A 17,663-nucleotide genomic window follows, 5' to 3' on the forward strand; every position below is an offset into this window, starting at 1 on the left:
CCTTCTATTCCTCACGAAAGCTGAAGTAGACATAGCCCTGGTTCAGGAACCCTATATATACAATAATAGGGTAACTGGACTAGGGAGTGGGTAGTACGTCTCTTACGCGGTCTCCAATGGTGATAAGGTAAGGACGTGTATTGTTGCCAAAAAGAGTTTAAATCTTATCTTCCTTAGCAACTACAGTAGAGGAGACGTTACGGTGGCGAGAATGGAATCTAAATCCGGGAAGGGTTCTCATTTTCATCTCTCTATACCTACCGTATGAGTAACCTGATCCACCTGGCCACGAAGTAGAGAAGCTGCTTAAAGATCTGGCTGACAAAGGGCATCTAGTTATGGGTTATGATGCCAACGCACACCACTTCCAATGGGGCAGCAACGATACCAATGTCAGAGGTGAGTACATTTTTGATTTTATCTAGAAATATAATCTCAAAATATGTAATAGGGGCACTGATGCAACATTTCAAATCAAAGACAGGGCAGAGGTCATTGACCTCACCCTTACTAACAAGGATGAATCTCTTATACAAGACTGGAAAGTTTCTCCTGAGTGCCCGTTTTCAGAACGCCGGAAGATAGTTTTCAAAATCTTTATAGAGGGAATTCATCAGAAACGTCATAGAAACCCAAGGAATTCTTGCAAACAATCTCTGACCTAATGCAGGGAGCTCTAGTCACCCTATCAAGGTGAGCGCGTCGCAATGGACTAGGCGTGAACCCATCAAAGACAGAGCTCGTCCTTTTCACTAAGAAACGTAAATATCCTTCATTTATACCACCGAGGCTAGATGGAGTCACTTGAAACCTCTCACCAGAAGCCAAATACGTTGACACTATCCTCGACCGCCAATTAAGTTGAAAGAGGAGCACTGAGGAACGAGCTAAGAGAGGTTTGATCGCACTCTATTCCTGTAAGAACTCCATAGGTAAAAGCGGGGGCCTCAGACCACACATCATTAAATGGATGTTTGAGTTAATTGTTCGCCCCATTCTATCCTGTGGAGCTCTAGTATCTTCGCATTCCTTGAAGAAGTCAACCTACTTACGACACATTAACAAAGTTCAAAGAGCCGCATCCCTACTAATAACGGATGCTTTCAGGAGCATACCTTAAGCAGCACTGGACACCCTACTGTGCTTAAGTCCACTGAGCATACATGTAGAGGAACAGGCATTCAGGAGTGCTCTTCGACTCAGAGAACTAAACGAATGACGAAGTCAAATCTTTGGACATTCTGCGATTCGAAGACGTGACTATATTTCATCACGGTTGTGCTTTGACCCACCTGACATACACATACCTAACAGAGACGCCTGGGTCCATAACAACCCACCTTTCCGCGACATAGCTGTTTTGAACTGCAGAAAAGCCATGGAAAACACTGAGTTATCTATCAAGCTCTGTGGTGGGTATTATCACAGGTCACTGTAAGGTAAGGGCAATGACCTCGAAATGGGATAGCGACAACTTTGACTACTGTAGGATCTGTAAAGATGAAGAAGAAATTGAGACAGTCGAACACTTGCTCTGCCACTGCCCAGCACTCATTAATGTGAGACACAGGCTGGTGGGTGAACTAGTGTCACATAATCTGTTTTCTTTTTTAACACTGACCCTATAGTAATTCTTCAATTAGCCCGAAGACTAAAGTGGCTAAATATGACACAACAAACTCCTTAGCCGTAGATCACACTCTATAACTCTATATTCACCCCCTTCTATCAAACATTCCGTCCTTTTTTCTTACTATTCGGAATGACAACTTAATATACCCTCCATAGTATGGTGGAGGGTACAAAAACGCCAAAATGAGAGATTTAATCACGAAAAGCCGTAAAAAATACAACCATACGTCAGCTGGCTCTGCCTGTACTGACAGTTCAGTTGTAAACAAACAAATTGTAAAAAAAAAACAAATAAAATAACATTCCTAGTTTCTCAGTGATTGTGTTCAATTTATTTATTTATTCAAAAAATTTAAAAAAAATAATATTTCTGTTGCGCTATATTTTATGGATGATGTGGAGGAGCCGCTGCTTCTAAATATTGAGCCTCCTCTAGCGAACTCAGGATTCTTTTCCAACTAGCGCCCATAGCTCTGCAGGAGATAATTCGTGCTGGAATTAAGAAAATAAAAATTATATTTGTTGTTGGCATATTATAATTGTATTTATTATTTTTACTCACCTTTTTGTTACTATTTTCAATCATAGCAATATTGATGCTGAAACAATTCTCCTGAATTATAATTAGACGGCAGCCATTTGTGTTCGCATGCGTGCGAAAGAACGCAAAATTGCACTGAAATGCTTATGTTTTCATTCGCTTTGATGTTCTTACAATTTTTCGTTCTGATGTATTTTGGTGGAACATCAATTAGCTGTTTGCGTGTAAAAGGTATGCGAACGTGTTCTTTCGATATCGTGGAAAAGGCTGCATTTCTTGTTTATTCACTATAGTGTGAGAGTTTTGATGGCCATTATTTCGCGAAAGTGTTCGAGTTTTTCGACACTATAGTGCTGTGTTAGTAAATTCTTGGAGGCTTTTCGGTACGTTCCTTGGACATTTGAAAAGTTTGGTCGATTTTTTTGAAATTGTTGAGCTTGTTGATAATTGTTGCGTTGTTATTCCTTCGTATATTGTGCAAAGTCAAATTTTGTTTTTGATTAAATTTTTAGCAATTTTGTGCTTTGTTTTGCTCTTACTTATTGTAGTAGAGACTTGGTAAAAAAAACTTTCAAAATGTCTTTGACCCCAATCGACATGGTTATTAGAGCTTCGGATGCTCTTGTAAAGTTTAGCCCTAGCTTTGAACCTATGAGAGATAAGATTAGACTTACAGTCTTTAAAATTCCCAATCAATGGATTAGAAAATTTGTAGCAAAAAGTGCAGCAAAAGTTTGAAAAAGTCTGTGATTTCATGATGACGTCTATAGAGACCTCAAAAAATGAAATAGATGCTGTCGATATATAATGCATCTTTTCAACTGTATTTACGATGCCCGTCTGCAATTAATAGGAAGACCATCAAGTGTTAGTGGTTCCTTAGCGTTGTTGTGAGAAACCACAGGTAAAACACTAGAAAAATCACCTAATCCAATTCTACCGAAAACGTCGGTTGAAACGCAAAACCAATTGAATGTTTGGAATCAGGTTTCGCTCGTAAATCCTTCTCAGATTCAGACTCCGCTTGCCTCTATTGTGGGGAAAAGTAGTGCGAGTTTTCGTACTTTAGATTATGTAATCTAAATTTTCCTCCTTGTGACACAGATGTTTTTGAAGTTGATTTTCACTCATGGCCAATATTTAGAGATTTGTTTACCGCCGTGTACATGAATAATGCTCGTCTAAGGGACATTGAAAGACTTTGTCGTTTGGTCCGGGAGATGACAGAGAAGCTCACGAGATAGTCTCAATATTTCCAATAACTAATCGTAGTTTCGCGCCGGCTTGGAAGGCTTTGATCAAAAATTATGACAATCCTCGGCTTCTTGTTCATAATCAGAGTCTTTGGGAGCAGAGTGCAAAGGATAAATCCTCGCTTTCACCTTGGAAAGACTTTGATGATTTTCTTACTGAGTGATCTGTCTAAGCGATCAAGTTATAGAAATGTCATAAATTGTATGACTGTCCCCGCTTTAAGAGCTTATACCCCGCTAATTGGTATAAAGAAATGAAACATCATCATTTTTGCATACACATTGTTAAATTCTGGGAACTTGAGGAAACTCCCAAAAGAAAAATTTTATACCCATCGGATCGTTTTTGTGAGGAGAATTACGCCCGGACTACTCGTAGGAACTCAGACGGTAGATATATCATTAGGCTACCAATAAAAGCTTAGATTGGCGCTACCAGTTACTTTGGAGAACCTCGCTCAAATGTTTTATCACAACGAAAATTCTTTGACGAAAAAGCCGGACGTAAAAATAGTCTACGATCAATATTATCAGAATACTTGGAACTTGATCACATGAGTTCAGTATCCGCAATCAGTTAAAAGCAGGTCATTTCGTGTTATTTACCGCATCACACTGTGATTCATTTTCAACTCTGACATTACCCAAATGTGTAGGAAAATCCGCGTAAATCTCTTCGGAAACGTAGCAGATTTTAGACTATGAACTGGTGTAAATTGTGCACCATACTTAGCAATCCGGACTCTTTTATAACTGGCAGATACTGAATCAGAATTCCCGAAATTGTATGTACGTTGACGATGTATTAGCTGGAGCTTACGACATTGAGACTGCATTTGCATCTAGGGACCAGTTGATTACGGCACTCTCGTCGGCAAAGTTCGAGCTTAGAAAATTGACTTCCAATAATAGAGCTATTTTGTTAACAAATTCAGCTACAACTATTGTTTATATATCCAGCTACAGCTATTGTTAACAAATCCAGCTACACTACTACATTACACAGTTGGTTGGTTGGCGCCAGTGATTGTGGCAGCGAAGACTGTTATGCAGAAGGTCTGGTTAGACAGTGTTGGTTTGTCTAATCATATCCCCATGTAAATTCAATCCGGATTCCTAGGTATTACCCGCAGATTTAGGAAGTCGTGGTATGTCTATTGGTTAGGTAAGAATAAATCTGTATGGTCGAATCATAATCTGGTTAGAGAAATGCGCCTTTTGACGTTCGCAAAAGATGCATTTCTCTAACGAGTACAACAATTTGTTAGACAAAAAGCCGTTAGATATATAGATAGTTGTAAACTTCCCATTAATGCTTTGTGGATGAATGCGGCGTCATGCGGATGAATGGTAGATTGTCACATTCACCCACGCTTTCCTATTCGGAGCGATTCCCGACAATACTCATCTCACGGTGATATTCAATTGATGTTACGTACTTTAAAGTTCGGCATAGTAAAGTCTTCCTTTTATTGAAAAAGCGCAGCTGCAGTCAATGCATGGCTGCACTTCCAACAGAGAGAACCACCCTTGATTGACCATTTACAAATACTGGCGTGGACTTGAAAGCAAGCTCGAAATCTTAGGTTCACGTTCAAAGAATTAGAAACAGTTTTGGCAAGGATAGAAGCGTGTTTGAGCTCTCGTCCTCTTTGGCCGATGTCGGACAGTTAATTTGTATATGATTAACACCGTTGAAATCTATCGATGTCAACAGATTTAAACGAGTGACTAATGGCGCTAACGCCGCCTTACTTCGCGTTGGGATCGTTACATTGCAATAAGAATAATCCTGTTCGAAGGACCACAAATGAGGGGCTCCGCCGACGGGATTGAGACGCCGAATGCGTGGAGGACTGTAGTGTTTTGCAATAGAAAAAAACAGTAAAAAAGCAGCTAAATTCGGCCAGGCTGAATATTTAATACCCTCCATCATTTCGAAGGAACTCGAAAATTTTCAAAAAATTCCGAAAACAACCACATAAATTAAAACCGTTATATGGGGACTATACGAAGACGTGGACCTGCATTCGAAATTTTTTGTCATAGGCTGTAGTGCCCATTACGAACTTCAAATGCGACATTTTTTACAATTACGGTGAATAATGTCGCAAAAATTATGAAAATACGGAGTATCGGGCGGTACCGTCATATGGAGGCTATACGATGCTGTGGCCCTGCATACGAAGTTTTTTGTCATAAGTTGAAATACCCATTAAAATCTTTCAATACGAAATTTGAAACGATTCCGGTGAATAATGTTGCTGAAATCGTCAAAATACCGACTATCGGGAAGTCTCGTTGTATGGGGGCTATACGAAGACGTGAACCTGCATATAAAATTTTTTGTCATAGGTTGTAGTACCTATTACGATATTTAAATACGAAATTCAAAATAATTCCGGTAAATAATGTCGCTAAAATCATGAAAATACCGAATATTGGGGGGGAGCGTCATATAGGGGCTATAAGATGACGTGGACCTGCATACGGAGTTTTTTGCCATAAGTTGAAATACCCATTAGGATCTTTCAATACGAAATTTGAAACGATTCCGGTGAATAATGTTGCTAAAATCGTTAAAATGCCGACTATCGGGAATATACGAAGACGTGAACCTACATACAAAAATTTTTGTCATAGGCTGTAGTACCTATTGCGAATCTCAGCTACGTAGTTTGAAATAATTCCGGTAAATAACGTCTAAAATCATGAAAATAGCGAATATGGGAACGTATCGTTATATGGGGGCTATACGAAAACGTGGACCGACATTAACCATTTACGAACTGATTACTGGTAAACTATGCATGTATGAAAAATTTTAGCCTTCTATCCCAATTCGTTCGAAAGATAGCGTGATTACAACAGACAGACAGCCGGACATCGCTATATCGTCTTAAATTTTACGCTGATCCGGAATATATATACTTTGAAAGGTCTATTATATTTCGAGCAGTTGCAAAATGAATGACAAAATTAATATACCCTCCATATAATGGTGAAGGGTATAAAAAGGTAAATAAAAACACAATAAAATTAAACGATTTTTTGCTAGTTTGGTTGGATGGTAACAATAGTACCTTTGGCAACAATATACCTTTCTATGCAACGATATGTGCTTGCAAACGATATTGCGGGTGTTCCGTAGCGCGTACATTTTAACGAATAATTAAGGACCAAACCAAGGGACAAACAAAAAAAATTTCTATATTTATTTTAAATAAAAAATAATAATAATTACTCTTTTTTACTTGTATTATTACCCTATTGTTCGATATTTAGTACTCTCATAATGACTTGCTCAAATAAAGATTGTGCTGTTAGAGACATCAACGGTTAATATCTTGCTTTATTTGCGATAAATTTTGGCATCTTAAATGTGCTGGCTGCAACGATAGACAGTTTGACTTTATTACAAGGCTAAAGGTCTGCGTTGGCCTTGTTTCGAATGTAGAGACTTACAAGTTGATCATCATTGCCTATTTAAAGAAACTAAGGCTGAAATTGAAAAGTTAAAGAAAAGCTTTAATTTAACTTTTAAAAAATTTAAAACAAATTTGAAAAATTAGTCGGCAGGTTTGAATTTTCTGATGACTCTCCTAAGAGAAAAGAGTTGAAGCTAACAATCTTGGCCAAAATACCTTAGGTCTGGATAACTTAATAAGTCTAAATTCTCCAATTTCGCCAAACTCCCCCTCCTAATACTAATAATCCATCTAACGAAAGCCGCGAAGACATAGACCTAACTTCCAATGCTTCCACTTCGATTGCAAGCATTGATTCCTCAAAAAGTGTAAAGGCTAACCCACCTGCAGTTGTGGTGCATGCTCCAACTATAACTCCTACAAACTCTTCCGCTGTTCTAAATGGCGTTGATCCCTCTACTCTTAGCACTCTTATCGTTGTAGAACTGATCTAATCTAAATGGTGTAACCGATCAAGATCTAAACATCTTTAAATTTCGTTCCTCTCAGCAGCGTGATATTTATTCAAAATAATTCAAAATATTCAAAATAATTGTGCCTCCCAGATTATTTAAAATTATCGTTATTAGTTCATTCTGTACAGAAGATACCTTGGTAAAAGAATTTCTATTCAGATAACACTCTTATTCCACTAGACCTGTGAATACTTTTCCAGCGTCAAAAAAAAACTAATTGATGTTTGGGGGATCCTCTACCAAAATGTTAGAGGATTAAATACTAAACTGAGAAACGTATTCCTTAATAGCTTCTTTTGTGAATTTTAAATAATTGCTTTACTGAAACATGGTTAAAATCTGATTTTCTTGAAACTGAGGTTTTCTCTGATAATTATCAAGTTTAAAGAAAGGATCGAGCAATGAGAAAAGGGCGGCGTTTTGACAGCAGTTCATAACTCGATTCCTTCTGAAATGATTGATGTCTCAGCTGACCCCATTACTGAATTTGCCTGCGCTAAACTAAATATCGCGGGTAACACTGTATTCTTAACTTATTCTTATATTGATCCTAATTCTGGACTAGAAATTTATGTAAACCATGCCAATCTTATTGCTAAAGTGTCTTCTTTGCTTACGGATAATTGTTCGTTAATATGTATGGGTGGCTTTAACCTTCCTGGTATTTCTTGGATTTCAGGTGAGAATATTGTAGATTATGTTCCCTCGTCATACCCAATTGGTTTTGATGCCTTTTGAGATATTATATTCGAATCCTGCTTGTATGAAGTGAATGACATTCTTAATATTAAAGATAGATTATTGGATTTAGTCTTCTCTTCTTCGTTGAACATTTCGATACTCTCCCTTTGTACCACGCTGTTGATAAATCTCTAATTGAGGACCTCTGCTCCTAATATAATATCTACTATTGCTTTAATTATCCAACTTCGCACACTTCTATCGAACACTATATGGCGTATAAGTGACGATATTGACTCCAGTGTCTCAAAATTCTATGATCAACTAAATTCTGCTTTATCTAATTCGATACCTACTGTTAAGCAAATTATAGACCAGGTTCCCGCTTGGTTTACGCCTGCACTGAGACGTTTACGCAATTTAAAAAGTAGATTATTTAAAAAATTTAAGAAATCGAATACGGCATTGAACCATTCAAAGTATTCTTATGCAGGGCATAAATACAAGTCTGAAAATTCCAAAGGTTATTCTCGACATTTAATAAAGATGAGGCAGAACTTGTTGCATAATCCCAAAAACTTTTTCAAATTTGTAAGTTCTAAAAGGAAAGCACAAACATTTCCAAGTCGTATGAAACTGGGTAGTATTGAATCTAGTGATAACTTAGATTGCTAATTTAGTTGCCGACTTTTTCAATAATCTTATAAGTCGAACACTTTTAACGGTATTTATAACTACAATATCGAGAAATTCAACTATTTTCCTAGTATTATCTTAACAGAAGATGAAGTTTTTTCTGGGTTAAGAACATTACGTTCTTCGTTTTCCCCTGGTTCTGATGGCGTTCCAGTGTATATTCTAAAATCTTGTGCTAACGAACTTCACGTGCCGCTCACTACATTTTTTTAATTATACCCTAATAAAAGGTTATTTTCCATGTTGCCATTGCCATTCCTGTTCATAAATCAGGAAATAGGTGTTTAGTCGATAATTATAGATGTATCGCTAAATTAAGCGCTATTCCCAAACTCTTCGAACTTTTAGTTTCGCGTAGGATATCACATTACCTAAAAGCTAAATTTCACCTTTTCAACATTGATTCATGAAAAATAGATCTACAATCACTAATATTTGTTTGTCATGTACATAACGTTTTTGTTAGTAAACAGCAGACTGATATAATTTATACCGATTTTAGCAAAGCTTTTGATACGGTAGTACACAAGCTGTTGCTCCTTAAATTAGATTTAATGGGATTCCTAACATCCCTGTTAAACTATATATCCTCCCATTTAGAATGTCGCACCCAAAATGTTTTTTTTAATAATACACCTTCGAAAAATATTTATGTTTCATCTGGTGTAATGCAGGGAAATCACTTGAGTCCACTATTTGTTCTTTACCTGAACGATTTTCCGAAAATTATCCGTTTTGCTAAAATTCTGATGTACGCTAATGATGTAAAACTCTTTCTTCATATAAACTCACTTAACGATGCATTTTCATTACAATACGATTTACACACCCTCGTAAATTGGTGTAGTGGGAATGGCATGTCTCTTAATCTAAAAAAATCCAAAAAATTGTCGGTCTTTCTGGCTTTGGCTCTTACAAATTGGATAATGTTGAATCTTTTGTTGATTTGGGCGTAATCTTAGGTCTGAAGCTACGGTCAGCGATGCCAACTTAGTGCTTTTGGCGTTATTTATGGTGCTTTTTAGACCCCCTAAAACGCCAAAATAGTGGGCATAGCGCGAAACGAAAAAAAAAAAGCACTGTACGTACGCTTTTCATCTTTTCTGTTGGTGCTTTTAGCGCGTTTTAGATTTTTAAATATGACAATGTTTATACTGTTACGTTCTTGGATTTTACTTAATCCCGTGTAGACGTTGTTTTATTTCCCAATACAGCTCGTACCAAATAAAACGCGGGTTCTTTCGGATTACGATTATTACAATGATTTTATTCACACAACTTTACTTTGCACTTTACTTTACTCGACGGTTTCAATTCGCGATCTGATTCACAACTGACTAACTGCCTTTCCATTTCCCCTATTTATATGAGCCTCGCCTGTCGCTACAGAAGTTTCTAGACGATCTGGTAACGCCTAGATTACGAACAATCTACCAATGCAACGAACACATACAAACTTACATTGAGTGAACAATAACAACAACACATACAAACTTACATTGAGTGAACAATAACAACAACACATACACAGGCGAGGAGATAACAAAGAAAGAGGAATTAGGCGATCATCAATGATGACGTTTAACAAGAATTGTACGTCAGCAACAAAATAGAAAATGAAAGAGGAAATGGAAGGATGTAGAAAAATCTATACAGTAGTTGTTGTTGTGAAGTTATTCAAATAAACTGCGTAGTAGAAATTTACGTTACAATTCAAATTCTTAAATTAACGGAATTCATCTAAATTAACTTAAATCTAAAGTTATATTCGTAACATTGCCCCCCGCTTAAGCCTGTTCGTCCCGAATAGGCACAGTTCCCGTTCCGTAGGGGGTCAGCCGCTCCAAATGTACAACTTTCATCTTCGACCTGGGACTGTCGCTCCTCTGGATGCGATAAACGACGTCATTTATTTTCGTGACAATCTTGTAGGGTCCTTCCCAGTGCGTTTGTAATTTGGGGCATAGTCCTTTCTTTCGTTGTGGGTTGAACAATAGTACCAGTTGCCCTTCTTGAAACCCATCGGTATTTGCCGCTCGATCGTACCTTGCCTTCATGCGGTTGCTAACCATTTTTATTCGATGTCGGACTGCATCGTGGACTTTACTAAAAGAGTTTTGACTGTCTTCATCTTGGTTCACATCGTCGTTTGGGGTAGCACCGAATATCAAATCGCCAGGTAGCTTTAATTCATTTCCGAACAGAACTTTGGCTGGGGTCCGGGATGTGGAATCATGAATGGCCGATCTATAAGCCAGTAAAAACTTGGGAATATGCTCATCCCAGTCTCGTTGGCCACTGTCCACCACTTTCCGTAGATGTTCTTCCAGGGTGCGATTGAATCTTTCCACCATGCCATCTGATTGTGGATGTAGGGGCGTCGTTCTGGTTTTCTTGATTCCGTAGGAGTCACACATTTCCTTGAAGATCGCTGATTCAAAATTCCTCCCTTGATCGGAATGAACCTCAGATGGAACACCATAGCGACAAATCCAATTTCTGCTGAACACATCCACAATTGTCCTGGCTTCTTGATTTGGGATAGCATAAACCTCTGGCCATTTACTGAAGTAATCCATGACCACTAAGACATACCGGTTCCCAGAGTCGCTTGTTGGGAACGGTCCAGCTACATCCATTGCGATTCTTTCAAAAGGGGCTCCTGAATTATACTGCTGCATGTAGCCTCGACTCTTCCGTGTTGGACCTTTAGCTCTTATGCACCTTTCACAATTGGCGATCCAGTCGGCAATGGATTTTTGACAGCCGACCCAGTAGAATCTCTGCTTTACCTTTTCAGCGGTTTTTGCTATGCCAAGATGTCCTCCACTTGGCCCATCGTGAAACTCCGACAAGACATCTCTTATTTTGGAGTCTGGGACGACGATCAAGTTCCGGTGAGATTTACCGTCCTCACTTTCCCATTTGCGATATAGGCAACCATCTATTATAAGTAGACTGTCCCACTGGGCCCAATAGGATTTTAAAAGAGGGCTTTCGGAGGTAATTTCTTTGCGACTAGGTCGTTTGCCCGTTTCTATGGCCGAAATTACTTTGCCCAGAATGGGATCTCTTCGTTGTTCCGTCGACCAATCTTCACCCGACTCAAATTGCAATAGTCGGACATCAACGATATTCTCTTTATTCTCAGCCTTTGAGCAGTGCTTGCATTCTACTTTGCATGGCCGACGAGACAGGGCATCAGCATTACCGTGTTTTCCGCCTTTTCTGTGCTCGATTCTGAAGTCATAACTCTGGAGCCTCTCGATCCAACGGGCTAGTTGACCTTCCGGATTCTTAAACTGCAGCAACCATTGGAGAGCAGCGTGGTCGGTCCTCAGCAGGAAATGCTGGTCATATAGGTATTTGTGGAAGTGTTTAACGCACTCAAGGACAGCAAGCAGCTCTCTCCTCGTCACACAGTAATTCCTCTCAGGTTTCGACAATGTCCGGCTGTAGTACCCGATGACTTTTTCCTGTCCGTCGATTTCCTGGGAAAGGACGCCACCGATGCCGCACGCACTTGCGTCTGTGTCCAGGACAAACTTGCCGCCAGGTATAGGGTATGCCAAAATGGGGGCTCTGCATAGCATGTCTTTGAGCTTTCTGAATGCCTCCTCCTGGTCGTTGCCCCACTGAAACCTCTGGCCTTTTTGCGTCAAACGGTGTAGACAGGCGGCGATGTTGGCAAAATTTTGGACAAATCGACGGTAGTATGTGCAGAGACCCAGAAAGCTTCGCAGCTCATGGAGATTTCGGGGCTGCGGCCAATCTCTGACGGCTTGAATTTTCTCCTTATCCGTCGATATGCCCTCCGGCGTCACGTGGTGCCCCAGGAACTTCACCTCTCGTTGGAAGAGACTGCACTTCTTTGGGTTCAGCTTGAGGCCTGAAGACGAAAGATGCTGTAGAACATCCTTTAAGTTCTTGATGTGTTCGTCGAAGTTGCGTCCCATGACTATGATGTCATCCAGGTATATGAGGCACGACTTCCACTGCAGCCCTTTTAACACACGCTCCATCAGCCTTTCAAATGTAGCCGGGGCGTTGCAGAGTCCGAATGGCATGACATTGAACTGCCAGAGACCCCCATTTACGCCAAACGCTGTTTTCTCCTTATCTTTCTCGGCGATCTCTACTTGCCAGTACCCACTCTGCAGGTCGAGGGTGGAGAACCATGACATCACGGCTAATGTGTCCAATGTGTCGTCGATTCTTGGGAGCGGATAGCTGTCTTTCTTGGTGACATCATTCAACTTTCTGTAGTCCACACAAAATCGGGTGCTTCCGTCTTTCTTCTTGACCAAGACCACTGGGGAGCACCATGGACTTGACGATGGTTCTATTACACCACTCTTTTCCATTTCACTTATCAGCTTCTGAACCTCGTCTCTTTTTGCCAGGGGAACACTTCTTGGAGGCTGTTTAATGGGTCTCGCGTCTGCTGTATTGATTTCATGCTTCACCACTGATGTTCTTCCTTGGTGCTCTTTTGTCAACGCAAAGGTAGAGGCATATTTCCATAATAGCTGCTTAGCCTTGTTCCTCTCGGAAGGTGATAATTGGTGTGTCCACTCTTTTATGTAGCCGTCGAGGTGCTTCTTCTCCATGGCAGCTGGCTTTTCGGTGCTAGTTTCCAAATTAACTACAGCTTCAGCTGGTGTGCATTGTCCAACATCGGAAAATTGGCAAATTTGCTCTTGCTTGTTTGACAGGTTCAAAACTCTAACAGGAATTAATCCGTCCTTGTTGCTTTTCACCAGGGCATTCGCTATTAGGATGTTACTGTTTCTGTTTTCTGCTGGTTCCACCACCCACAACTTCTCGGCTCCACAATCTCCATTCATTGGTACCCATATTATTGCTTCGGCACAGGGCGGTATTATCTCTGGATGGTCCGTGGTCAGACGTCTAATGGGTGTACTTTCATCGTAGCCCACGTTTAACGGAATTTCGACGTTAGACCAGGTCATCACACGTTCTTTCATATCCAGATTGATACCAAAGGCAATCATAAAATCTGCGCCTATTATCACTTCGTCTACGATATCGGCAACTATAAACTCGTAATTCTCCGATTTATTGGCAATAGTTAGTCTCAGGGTAATCTTGCCGTGTACTGCCGCGGGCTCCCCCGTTGCTGTGCGCAGTCTGACTCCATTAAGTTGCGTTATTTTTCCCTTTACCAGATCTGATCTTACGATGGACTTTGATGCGCCAGTATCTAACGTCAGAACTCGCTTATCACCATTGATGTACCCAGTTGTTGTTAGGTTGTGACTTTCCTGTTGTACTATTGCTATGGAGATTGTGGGGCCATCGTCGATGGGAGCCAGTTCATGCCCCGCTGGACTGGCTCGATTTAGTTTAACTGTGACTCATTGGTGGACTGTTGGGCCATTCTTCTACCATCTTTCGTTGGAGGTGGTGACGATGACCTGGATCGTTTGCGCTTAGCTCTGCATTCGCGCGCAATATGACCTACTTTATCGCAGTTGTAGCATCTAACCCTGGGCTTAGTCATCCCAACTAACTTTGTCTCTTCTATTACCCGCCTCATGGCGTCTTCGATCGAGTTAACGAGAGATTTGGGTTCGCAACCTTCGGTCTCCAGTTGGCGAATCTTGTGGGTCTGGGGCTTAACAACTATTCTTGCCGTCTCTTGGGCAAGGGCAAACGACACAGTTTCGGAAAATGATGCTTTTGGTGACGCATATGTTGCATACTTAATCTCAGGGTCACGTATGCCATTCACAAAGGTTTCGATTTTCATACGGTCCAGCAATGGGTGATCCTCTCCTGGATACGTCATTAGCACCAAACGTTCCACCTCAGCTGCAAAGTCTTGTAACGTCTCGTTTGCCCTCTGTACTCTTCCCCTTAATTCCATAAGGTAGATGTTTCGTTTATGTTCGCCACCGTACTTACGTTCCAGTGCAGCAATAACATCTTCATAGTTGTTTCTAGAAGCGACAGGAATACTCTGTATAACATCAGCAGCACTGCCCTTCAATGCCAGAAGTAGTGCAACCGCTTTGTCGCTGTCGTTCCACGAATTTCTAGAAGCCACTGTCTCGAACTGTAACTTGAAAACATTGAATGACGTAGAGCCGTCGAATACAGGAGGTTTGATTTTTAGTGTGTTATCAGGAACTCGCACCGGACCACCTTTGATTTCCAGTTCCGAAATTTTCTTCTCCAGATTTGTAACCCAATGGTCGTGGGACAGAAATTTCTCGTCAACCGACTGCACTTTCTTATCCAACTCTTTAATTTGGACCTCCACGGTTTCCACTCTCCTTCCAATAACTTCTGCAATGTACTCGAGTTTCTCGTTCGTTATTCTTGAATTTTCTTCGAACCTTCTGAAATTTTTCTCAAACATTTTGGCTAGCATTTCTCTGAAATCGTCACCCCTGGCAGCTACTGACGAGACTTCCCCACCGTTGGATTCGCCCATTTCCGATAAATCCACTTCATCCTTACTGTCAAACTCATATGTATCGATGTTCATACCACGGCGCTCGAACTCATCCAACAGACGTTTTTGTAGTTCAGCCTTGTTGCCAGTAGAGGACAATTCCAATTTATTAAGTTCCTTCTTCAAGTCTTCCACTCGTAGATCCTTAAACTTCATCGTAGTATTATCGTAATCTCACTTCCGACACCAATTGTTACGTTCTTGGATTTTACTTAATCCCGTGTAGACGTTGTTTTATTTCCCAATACAGCTCGTACCAAATAAAACGCGGGTTCTTTCGGATTACGATTATTACAATGATTTTATTCACACAACTTTACTTTGCACTTTACTTTACTCGACGGTTTCAATTCGCGATCTGATTCACAACTGACTAACTGCCTTTCCATTTCCCCTATTTATATGAGCCTCGCCTGTCGCTACAGAAGTTTCTAGACGATCTGGTAACGCCTAGATTACGAACAATCTACCAATGCAACGAACACATACAAACTTACATTGAGTGAACAATAACAACAACACATACAAACTTACATTGAGTGAACAATAACAACAACACATACACAGGCGAGGGGATAACAAAGAAAGAGGAATTAGGCGATCATCAATGATGACGTTTAACAAGAATTGTACGTCAGCAACAAAATAGAAAATGAAAGAGGAAATGGAAGGATGTAGAAAAATCTATACAGTAGTTGTTGTTGTGAAGTTATTCAAATAAACTGCGTAGTAGAAATTTACGTTACAATTCAAATTCTTAAATTAACGGAATTCATCTAAATTAACTTAAATCTAAAGTTATATTCGTAACAATACATTCGAATATTTTGAATGTATGACATCTACTTGTCGCAAGTTCTTTACTACAAATTCTTTACGTCTCATTCCTGTCATTGAAGTTCTTTTGTTTACTCTTTTTTAATAAACCATAATAAAACGAAGAATTTTGTGTATTATAAACCAATTGAAGAAAAAGTGAAATGAACGAGAAAAAAAACGTAAGTTTATACATGGCTGCTTTGTTGTACGAGTTTACAAAACTTCAACTGAATTTGAAGCTATGGGTTTTATGGGTGAACATAATTGTTTGTAAAAATGTATATGTCTGCAAGTTTTAACCACATGTAAAATGTTCCTAATATATCATATTTTTTTAAAAATATGTATGTACTTATATACATGAAATATTTATATGTTGTTGTTGATTTAAGACACATTTTTCAATGGAATTGTCTGCAATTCTACACAAGGAGTTCTTTGTGAGTACTTTACCCCCTGAAATAGAATTGTCGGTAAGGTCCACAATATCGTATATCCTCAATATATCGGCATCTTCCGATATTGGGTATTTTTGTTGATTTTAACAGAATTTTTAATGGACTTTTTTTTGTAAATTTCCTAATTCGTTTTAAACGGTGGAGGTTATTCAAAGTTCGGCCCGGCCGAACTTACTGCTTTTTTACTTATTTAAAAATATGTATACGCTTATATACATGAAATGTTTATATAAGATACGATCTAAATTTTTTAATAAAACAGTATTTAGTTTAAAAAAAGTGTTTTATTGACAATTTTGGTTAGAAAAAAATGCATAGCGCTTTTTACGCTTTTTTAAGGAAAATTTTTACGCCATTTACGCTTTTCTGGTTTTTAATTACGCTTTTAGCTCTCAAAATGTTGGCAACACTGGCTACAGTTACATTTACACGTTGATTCTTGTGTTAATAAAGCTAAAACTTTACTAGGCTTCATCAAGCATTGGTCCAAAGAGTTTAATGATCCTTATGTAACCAAAAGATTGTTTGTTAGTCTAGTTCATCCAGTATTAGAATAAGGTTGTATATTATGGAGTCAATTTTATAAATATTATTCTGATAAAATTGAATCAGTACAAATTCAGTTTTTAATTTTAGCTTTGCGTGGTTTAAATTGGAATCCCTCTGAACTTCTTCCGCCATACGAGAGCCGTTTAAAGTTGATTAAGAGCATTATTTATCATTAAATTAATACGATTAATTTATTGATTCTCCAAGAAGAAATAATGATCTTGAAATGAGATCACTTTGTGTAATTTATAACAGCTTAGGTAATTCTATTTCCTTAAATAGTCCCTTGAACACAATAAAAAATTGTATTGTACATATGTAATTTATGTCGTGAAATATCTACGATAATTTTATGTTTATGTTACCTTATATTTATGTTTTTCTTAACTCTATATGCTCATTTTACGGCATATTATCTGCAAATGCCTCCGCGGAACCAGTAGAACTTCGCCTTTGATCATCTTGCATTTGATCTACAATACCCTATGCCGAACAGTAGACGTGGCCAATTAGCAGTGCTTGTAGATTGTTGCTTTGTAAATTTATGTTTACTACTTTGTGTGTAACTTTTAAAATGACTTTTGTATTTTATTCACTGGCTGATGTAGTT

The 17,663-nt window shown here is 39.1% G+C and overlaps 1 long non-coding RNA gene across 1 annotated transcript; it reads left to right on the plus strand.

The window, feature by feature from the left end:
- The first annotated feature begins 16,111 nt into the window (after positions 1-16,111).
- On the plus strand, positions 16,112-17,379 carry LOC109614420 (uncharacterized). Its single transcript, XR_002195546.2, has 2 exons — positions 16,112-17,062; positions 17,141-17,379. It is a non-coding gene; the product is annotated as an uncharacterized LOC109614420 (long non-coding RNA).
- Positions 17,380-17,663: the final 284 nt, after the last annotated feature.

The sequence above is a fragment of the Musca domestica genome, unplaced genomic scaffold (assembly GCF_030504385.1).
Source record: "Musca domestica strain aabys unplaced genomic scaffold, Musca_domestica.polishedcontigs.V.1.1 80, whole genome shotgun sequence".
NCBI classification, from domain to species: Eukaryota; Metazoa; Arthropoda; class Insecta; order Diptera; family Muscidae; genus Musca; species Musca domestica.